We start from the raw sequence: 8,726 nt of genomic DNA, 5'->3' as shown, positions 1-8,726 counted from the left end.
TGGTATGATTTCTGGATCGATTACCTTCTGAGAGATTGCATTGAGGAATGCACATATCTTCACAATGGCTAATCGAACGTTTTCCGGTAGAAGCCCCCTCAATGCAACTGGAAGCAGTTGTGTCATAATCAGGTGGCAGTCATGAGACTTTAGGTTCTGGAACTTTTTCTCTGCCATGTTTATTATTCCCTTTATATTCGACGAGAAGTCAGACGGTACCTTAATACTGAGCAGGCATTCAAAAAAGATTTCCTTCTCTTCTTTGGTAAGAGCGTAGCTGGCATGACCCTGATGTATGTCGTCTTTTCCGTGCATACGTTGCTGGTCCTCCCGTGCCTCAGGTGTATATTTTGTCTTCCCATACACGCCCAAGAAGCCAAGTAGGGTCACACAAAGATTCTTCGTCACGTGCATCACGTCAATTGCAGAGAGGACCTTTAGGTCTTTCCAATAGGGCAGGTCCCAAAATATAGATTTCTTCTTCCACATGGGTGCGCGTCCGTCAGCGTCATTCGGAACAGGTTATCCGCCAGGACCCTTTCCAAAGACTACCTTCAAATCTTTGACCATATCATGTACATCAGCACCAGTATGGTGGCGAGTCTTCGTCCGGTGATCCGCCTCACCTTTGAAATGCTTGCTTTTCTTTCTTACGGCATGCCTGCTCGGAAGAAATCGACGATGTCCTAGGTACACATTCTTCTTTCAATTAGCCAAATATATACTATCGGTATCGTCCAAACAATGCGTGCATGCGCGGTATCCCTTGTTTGTCTGTCCTGAAAGGTTACTGAGAGCAGGCCAATCATTGATGGTCACGAACACCAACGCCTTTAGGTCGAATTCTTCCCCCATGCGCTCATCCCACACACGTACACTTGTTCCATTCCACAGCTGTAAGAGTTCTTCAACTAATGGCCTTAGGTACACATCAATATCGTTGCCGGGTTGCTTAGGGCCTTGGATGAGCACTGGCATCATAATGAACTTCCGCTTCATGCACAACCAAGGAGGAAGGTTATACAAACATGGAGTCACAGGCCAGGTGCTATGGTTGCTGCTCTGCTCCCCCAAAGGATTAATGCCATCTGCGCTTAGACCAAACCATACATTCCTTGCGTCATCTGCAAACTCCTTCCCGTACTTTCTCTCGATTTTTCTCCACTGCGACCCGTCAGCGGGTACTCTCAGCTTTCCGTCTTTCTTACGGTCTTCTCTGTGCCATCGCATTGCCTTGGCATGCTCTTTGTTTTGGAACAAACGTTTCAACCGTGGTATTATAGGAGCATACCACACCACCTTGGCAGGAATCTTCTTCCTGGGGCGCTCGCCCTCGACATCACCAGGGTCATCGCGGCTGATCTTATAGAGCAATGCACCGCATACCGGGCAAGCGTTCAAATCCTCGTACTCACCGCGGTAGAGGATGCAATCATTAGGGCATGCATGTATCTTCTGCACCTCTAACCCTCGAGGGCAGACAGCCTTCTTTGCTTCGTACGTACTCTCAGGCAATTCGTTGTCCTTTGGAAGCATATTCTTTATCATTACCAACAACTTTCCAAATCCCTTGTCAGATACACCATTCTCTGCCTTCCATTGCAGCAATTCCAGTGTGGTGCCCAGCTTTTTCTTATCACCTACGCAATTCGGGTACAACAATTTTTTGTGATCCTCTAACATGTGCTGCAACTTCTTCTTCTCCAAATCACTTGCGCAGTTTCTCTTTACATCAGCAATGACCCGACCTAGATCATCAACGGGCTCATCCGATGCCTCTTCTTCAGCTTCTTCCCGCATTGCCGGCTAAGCTTCTTCCCGCATTACCGGCTCAGCTTCTTCCCTCATTGTTGTATCATCGTATTCAGGGAACCCATGGCCAAGATAGCTATCTTCGTCCTCTTCTTCTTCATTGTCTTCCATCATAACCCCTCTTTCTCCATACTTGGTCCAAACATTATAGTGGGGCATGAAGCCGGACTCAAACAGGTGGATGTGAATGGTTCTTGACGTAGAGTAATTGTGACCATTCTTACAGCCAGCACATGGACAAGGCATAAAAGCATCCGCTCGCTTGTTTGCCTCAGCCGCAAGCAGAAAAGTATGCACGCCATTAATGAACTCGGGAGAGCATCGGTCATCGTACATCCATTGCCGGCTCATCTTCAATACACAGCACCGAAAACACCAAATTGATACAATACATAAAGTTCATACAACACTTAAATGCAACAAACAAATAACTCTCTATCTAAAGAATTTAAATGGAACAACAACTGCGATTAAGATCACAACTAAGGTAACAATTGATCCAACAGCATAATGATACCAAGCCTCACTATGAATGGCATATTTTCTAATCTTTCTAATCTTCAAGTGCATTTTCTCCATCTTAATCTTGTGATCATCGACGACATCGGCAACATGCAACTCCAATTCCATCTTCTCCCCCTCAATTCTTTTCAATTTTTCTTTCAAATCCTCGTTTTCTCTTTCAACTAAATTTAACCTCTTGACAATAGTGTCGGTTGGAATATCCGGTTCAACTACCTCCTACATACAAATATCTATGTCAGCTTGATGGGCATAATTTGTCATAAACACGAAATGCAACAAATAGTTTTAAAAGAGAATATACCACATCCGAAACATAACAAGGACGAGGGCCGACGGGGACGGATATCAAAACCATGGCACTATGTATAATAAACAACGTACGGGTAAGATAATTATACGAGTAACTATATATCCAAATCACACAAACATCAATTTTTTATATAAAATTTCATGAACAAGAGGCTCACCACAAGGTGGTGCCGGCGACGGGACGGTGCGGGCGATCGACGGTGGTTACAATGGAGATTTAGAAGGCACTAAGTAAACCACACCTACATATGCAAACTAAGTGTTATTTTTACCTCAATTTGCATATAAATCAAATTCTACCACATATAATTCCTCCCAAATTACTAAAACCCACAATTAATCACTAGAAAAACCAATGCAAGAGCTAATCTAGCAATGAGAGATGAAAGGACAAAGTTGCTAACCTTTGTGATCATTTGAATGGATGGGGGTCTGCAAATCTTGAAAAATTTGGGGCAAATTTGGTGATGAACTCGAGAGAAAGAAGGGAAGAATAGAGGAGAGGGAGAGGGGAAAGGGGGAAGAACAGAGTGCTGGTGGACGAAGGGTTTATATAGGACGACCTTTAGTACCGGTTCGTGGCACGAACTGGTACTAAAGGTGCTGGAGGGGCCCCACTCTGACAACATCCTGCCACCACTATCATTAGTGCCAGTTCGTGGTACGAACCGGTGCTAAAGGTTCGCCACAAACCGGTACTAAAGATCTCCTCCCGCCTAGCCGTAGGAACCGGCATTAATGGACACATTAGTGCCGGTTCTGTTACAAACCAGGACTACTGTGTCTCACATTTGACCCTTTTTGTACTAGTGTGCAACAAGGAAATACAATCTATCAAAGAGCAATTATCATAATTAAATTCCTTGATATCCAAAATAGTGTGTTATTAACATCAATCCCACTTTTATCAATTTTAGCATCAAGTTCTAAAAACTCCGAATTTTTGGAACGCCTTCTAGATAAAGGTGGATCATATTCAGTCCCATCATTATCAAGATTCATGTTGCAAAACAAATATTTAATAGGGGACACATCAATAACTTTTAGATCTTTATCTTTATTTTCATAGAAATTTGAAGAACACGCTTTCATAAAGCAATCTTTCTTAGCACGCATCCTTGCAGTTCTTTCTTTGCACTCATCAATGGAAATTCTCATGGCTTTGAGAGACTCATTGATATCATGCTTAGGAGGAATAGATCTAAGTTTTATAGAATCAACATCAAGAGAAATTCTATCAACGTTCCTAGCCAATTCATCAACTTTAAGCAATTTCTCTTCAAGAAAAGCATTGAAATTCTTTTGCGAATTCATAAACTCTTTAACACTAGTCTCAAATTCAGAGGGCATCTTATTAATATTTCCAAAGGAATTGTTGTAGGAATTACCATAATTATTAGAGGAATTACTAGGATAAGGCATAGGATTAAAGTTTCCTCTATACGCGTTGTTACCAAAATTATTCCTACCAACAAAATTCACATCCATAGATTCATTATTATTCTCAATCAAAGTAGACAAAGGCATATCATTGGGATCACAAGAAACATTCTTAGTAGAAATAATTTCATAAGTTCATCTATCTTTCCACTCAACACATTAATTTCTTCTATCGCATGCACTTTTTTATTAGTAGATCTCTCAGTGTGCCATTGAGAATAATTAACCATAATATTATCTAGGAGTTTAGTAGCTTCTCCTAAAGTGATTTCCATGAAAGTGCCTCCCGCGGCCGAATCTAAAAGATTTCTAGAAGCAAAATTCAATCCGGCATAAATTTTTTGTATAATCATCCACAAATTCAAACCATGAGTAGGACAATTACGTATCATTAATTTCATCCTCTCCCAAGCTTGTGCAACATGTTCATGATCAAGTTGCTAAAATTCATAATATCGTTTCTAAGGGAGATGATCTTAGCGGGAGGAAAATACTTAGAGATAAAAGCATCTTTGCACTTATTCCAAGAATCAATACTATTTTTAGGCAAAGACGAAAACCAAGCTTTAGCACGATCTCTAAGCGAAAAAGGAAATAGCTTCAATTTAACAATATCATTGTCCACATCTTTCTTCTTTTTCATATCACACAAATCAACAAAGCTATTTAGATGAGTAGCGGCATCTTCACTAGGAAGGTCGGCGAATTGATCTTCCATGACAAGATCCAACAAAGCAGCATTGGTTTCACAAGATTCAGTATCGGTAAGAGGAGCAATCGGAGTGCCAAGGAAACCATTATTGTTGGTATTGGTAAAGTCACACAATTTGGTATTATCTTGAGCCATCGTGACGAACAAGCAATCCAACACATGAGCAAACAAAAAGCAAGCGAAAAAGAGGCGAACGAAAAAGAGAGGGCAAATAAAACGGCAAGGGTGAAATGGGGGAGAGGAAAACGAGAGGCAAATGGCAAATAATGTAATGCGGAGATAAGGGTTTGTGATGGCTACTTGGTATGTTGACTTTTGCGTAGGCCTCCCCGGCAACGGCGCCAGAAATCCTTCTTGCTACCTCTTCAGCACTGTGTTGGTTTTCCCTTGAAGAGAAAAGGGTGATGCAGCAAAGTAGCGTAAGTATTTCCCTCAGTTTTTGAGAACCAAGGTATCAATTCAGTAGGAGGCTACGCGCGAGTCCCTCGCACCTACACAAAACAAATAAATCCTCGCAACCAATGCGATAAGGGGTTGTCAATCCCTACACGGTCAGTTACGAGGGTGAGATCTGATAGATATGATAGGATAATATTTTTGGTATTTTTATGATAAAGATGCAAAGTAAAATAAAAGCAAATTAAAAAGCAACGGAAATAACTAAGTGTTGGAAGATTAATATGATGAAGATAGACCCGGGGGCCATAGGTTTCACTAGTGGCTTCTCTCAAGAGCATAAGTATTTTACGGTGGGTGAACAAATTACTATTGAGCAATTGACAGAATTGAGCATAGTTATGAGAATATCTAGGTATGATCATGTATATAGGCATCACGTCCAACACAAGTAGACCGACTCCTGCCTGCATCTACTACTATTACTCCACACATCGACCGCTATCCAGCATGCATCTAGAGTATTAAGTTCATAAGAACAGAGTAACGCCTTAAGCAAGATGATATGATGTAGAGGGATAAATTCACACAATATGATAAAAACCCCATCTTGTTATTCTCGATGGCAACAATACAATACGTTCCTTGCTGCCCCGGCCCTACTGTCACTAGGAAAGGACACCGCAAGATTGAACCCAAAACTAAGCACTTCTCCCATTGCAATAAAGATCAATTTAGTAGGCCAAACCAAACTGATAATTCGAAGAGACTTGCAAAGATATCCAATCATACATAAAAGAATTCAGAGAAGATTCAAATATTGTTCATAGATAAACTTGATCATAAACGCACAATTCATCGGTCTCAACAAACACACCGCAAAAGAAGATTACATCGAATAGATCTCCACGAGAGAGGGGGAGAACATTGTATTGAGATCCAAAAAGAGAGAAGATGCCATCTAGCTAATAACTATGGACCCGAAGGTCTGAGATAAACTACTCACACTTCATCGGAGAGGCTATGGTGTTGATGTAGAAGCCCTCCGTGATGGATGCCCCCTCCGGCAGAGCTCCGGAACAGGCCCCAAGATGGGATCTCGTGGGTACAGAAGGTTGCGGCGGTGGACTTAGGTTTTTGGCTCCGTATCTGATCGTTTGGGGGTACATAGGTATATATAGGAGGAAGAAGTACGTGAGTGGAGCAACAGGGGGCCCACGAGGGTGGAGGGCGCGCCCTGGGGGGTAGGCGCATCCCCCTACCTCGTGGCTTTCCTGTTGGTTGCTTTACGTAGGGTCCAAGTCTCCTGGATCTTATTCGTTTCAAAAATCACGTTCCCGAAGGTTTCATTCCGTTTGGACTCCGTTTGATACTATTTTTCTGCAAAACTCTTAAATAGGCAAAAAAACAGCAATTCTGGGCTGGGCCTCCGGTTAATAGGTTAGTCCCAAAAATAATATAAAAGTGAATAATAAAGCCCAATAATGTCGAAAACAGAAGATAATATAGCATGGAGCAATCAAAAATTATAGATACGTTGAAGACGTATCAAGGACCCATCGAACGAGTGGTCAGAGCCTTGACGGGCGGCTCATCTGGCTGCATTCGGTGGCGTCAACCTTTAGCTGTTAATGGCTCCCGGCTGAGCCAGCACGTCTCCACATGGGTTGACTTAGGCGCGAGAAAAAATGCAACTAACTACTCATTCGTATATGACTAGCCACAATGGGTAGTAACATAGACTAGTAACATGCCCATGTTACTAGTCTATATTACTACCTCTAAAGTGGGGAGTAACATATGTGTGGTAACATGCAACACTTCGTTTATTAGGCTATAGACACATCTTGCCTTGATATATGTGATATTACTCATACTACTAGTAACTAGCTATGTTACTAGTCTCCTCTCTTTCTTCATTTATTGCTTGCCACATCATCTACTTTATCTAGATATGTGTGATTTACTACCTACGTTACTCCCATTGTGGGTAGTCTACAAAAGCAATCGAATGGAAAGTCGCTGGCTCGAGAGCGAGCATTGTGGAGTTTTATCTTCTGTTTTTAGCCAGAACAATTCATTCGGTTACTAAACTGAACTCGCTTGTTGTAGAGCGAACCCAACATGAGTTGGATATATACAGTTACGTTCCGTCTCTTCTTTGTCCTCCTGTCCTCAAACAAGAACGCGTCGCGTCGAGACGAGATGAGCAACACAAACACGGAATCATTTTCGTCATCCTTCTTGATGCCCTCGATCAATCCTTAAGACAATATCAGTCAGCCACCACTATACTTCTTGTTCGTATTCCTACATCTCCTGGTTTTTTCTATTTAGAGAGATGCCGTCCGTCAATGGCCAGTGGAGGACCCATCCAACGACCCTTGACCGGGCGCCCATCTGGCTGCATCCGGTGTCGAGAACGTCAAGCTCCTTAATGGCTCCCGGCCGAGCCACTAGTAGACTGTTAAAGGGGGGCACTCCCAGCCGCACTTCTTCGTGCAGACAGCCTCGTGCGTCCCGGCATATAAGGGGCTATGTCCCCAAGCCTCCTCCACTCTTCCTCGACAACTCCGCCGCAGCCACCACAGCTTCGGATCACTTCAGCACATGCTCCTCTCCGCCCCCCCCCCCACCCCATCGATCACCATGGCGGCTGTCGCGCTTAGGGGCCAGCTGAACACCCTTGTCACATCCATATTCGCCATGGACAGTCCACCCTCACCCCCCTACTAGACCCATGTGGTTGTTGGCCGACTATGCTTTTAGCTTCTCGTGAATTGATCCATCTAGGGTATGCTGGACGAGTATTTCCAGTACTTGCAGTCGATGGACGAGGATGGTAGGCAGCACAAGGCTTGATCGCCGAGGTCATCAACCTCTTCATCGCCAACGCCAACAGGATCCTCAACGACATCGCCGGCCTGCTGTTTGGCTCTAAGACCCCCTTCTTTCCATCTGCTTTCGTCATCCCATCATGCGTACTGATTTCGTCCGCTCTGCTTTACCAGGAACCATCCCGTGATAGACTTCAACAAGGTGGACGACCTGGTGCATCAGCTCAAGGGGTGCATCAGTTCAGTAATGTGTTCCGTTTTAATAAAATTTTGCACGCATGTTAAGAATTCGTCAATGCTTGTTCAATAAAATTCTGTTTTTTTATTTCTTTCACTATTGTTTTCGATTTTCCCATTCATGAGGGTGCATATGAGCTCGCGAGTAGACTCTAAAGCCTCCATTCCCCACGGGGTATATCTGAATGGTCGTGACTTCTATTTTGCCTTCCCTAGACAGTCCTTTTGTTGATAGCTTTTCTAACTATAATGCACATTGATATTGAAGTGCACAAAACATTTTTTACATTGTATAATGTAATTTTAAATGCATCATAAATTTTCTTGAAAATTGAATAGCCTGGAAATGTCACATTATTCTTTTTGAATGGTACAACCATTTTTTAAAACTTGAGCAAACTTGTTTACACAGCATGAACATTTTCTAACTTTGGGATGAACACTTTTAAAAAGTAAAT

General features: G+C 42.7%; 1 pseudogene; it reads left to right on the top strand.

The window, feature by feature from the left end:
* Positions 1-7,535: 7,535 nt before the first annotated feature.
* LOC125519561 lies at positions 7,536-8,424 on the top strand (annotated as a pseudogene).
* The last annotated feature ends 302 nt before the right edge of the window (positions 8,425-8,726 follow it).

This window comes from Triticum urartu, chromosome 7 (assembly GCF_003073215.2).
Source record: "Triticum urartu cultivar G1812 chromosome 7, Tu2.1, whole genome shotgun sequence".
Classification (NCBI taxonomy): Eukaryota; Viridiplantae; Streptophyta; class Magnoliopsida; order Poales; family Poaceae; genus Triticum; species Triticum urartu.
This window is presented reverse-complemented; position numbering and strand designations above follow the sequence as displayed.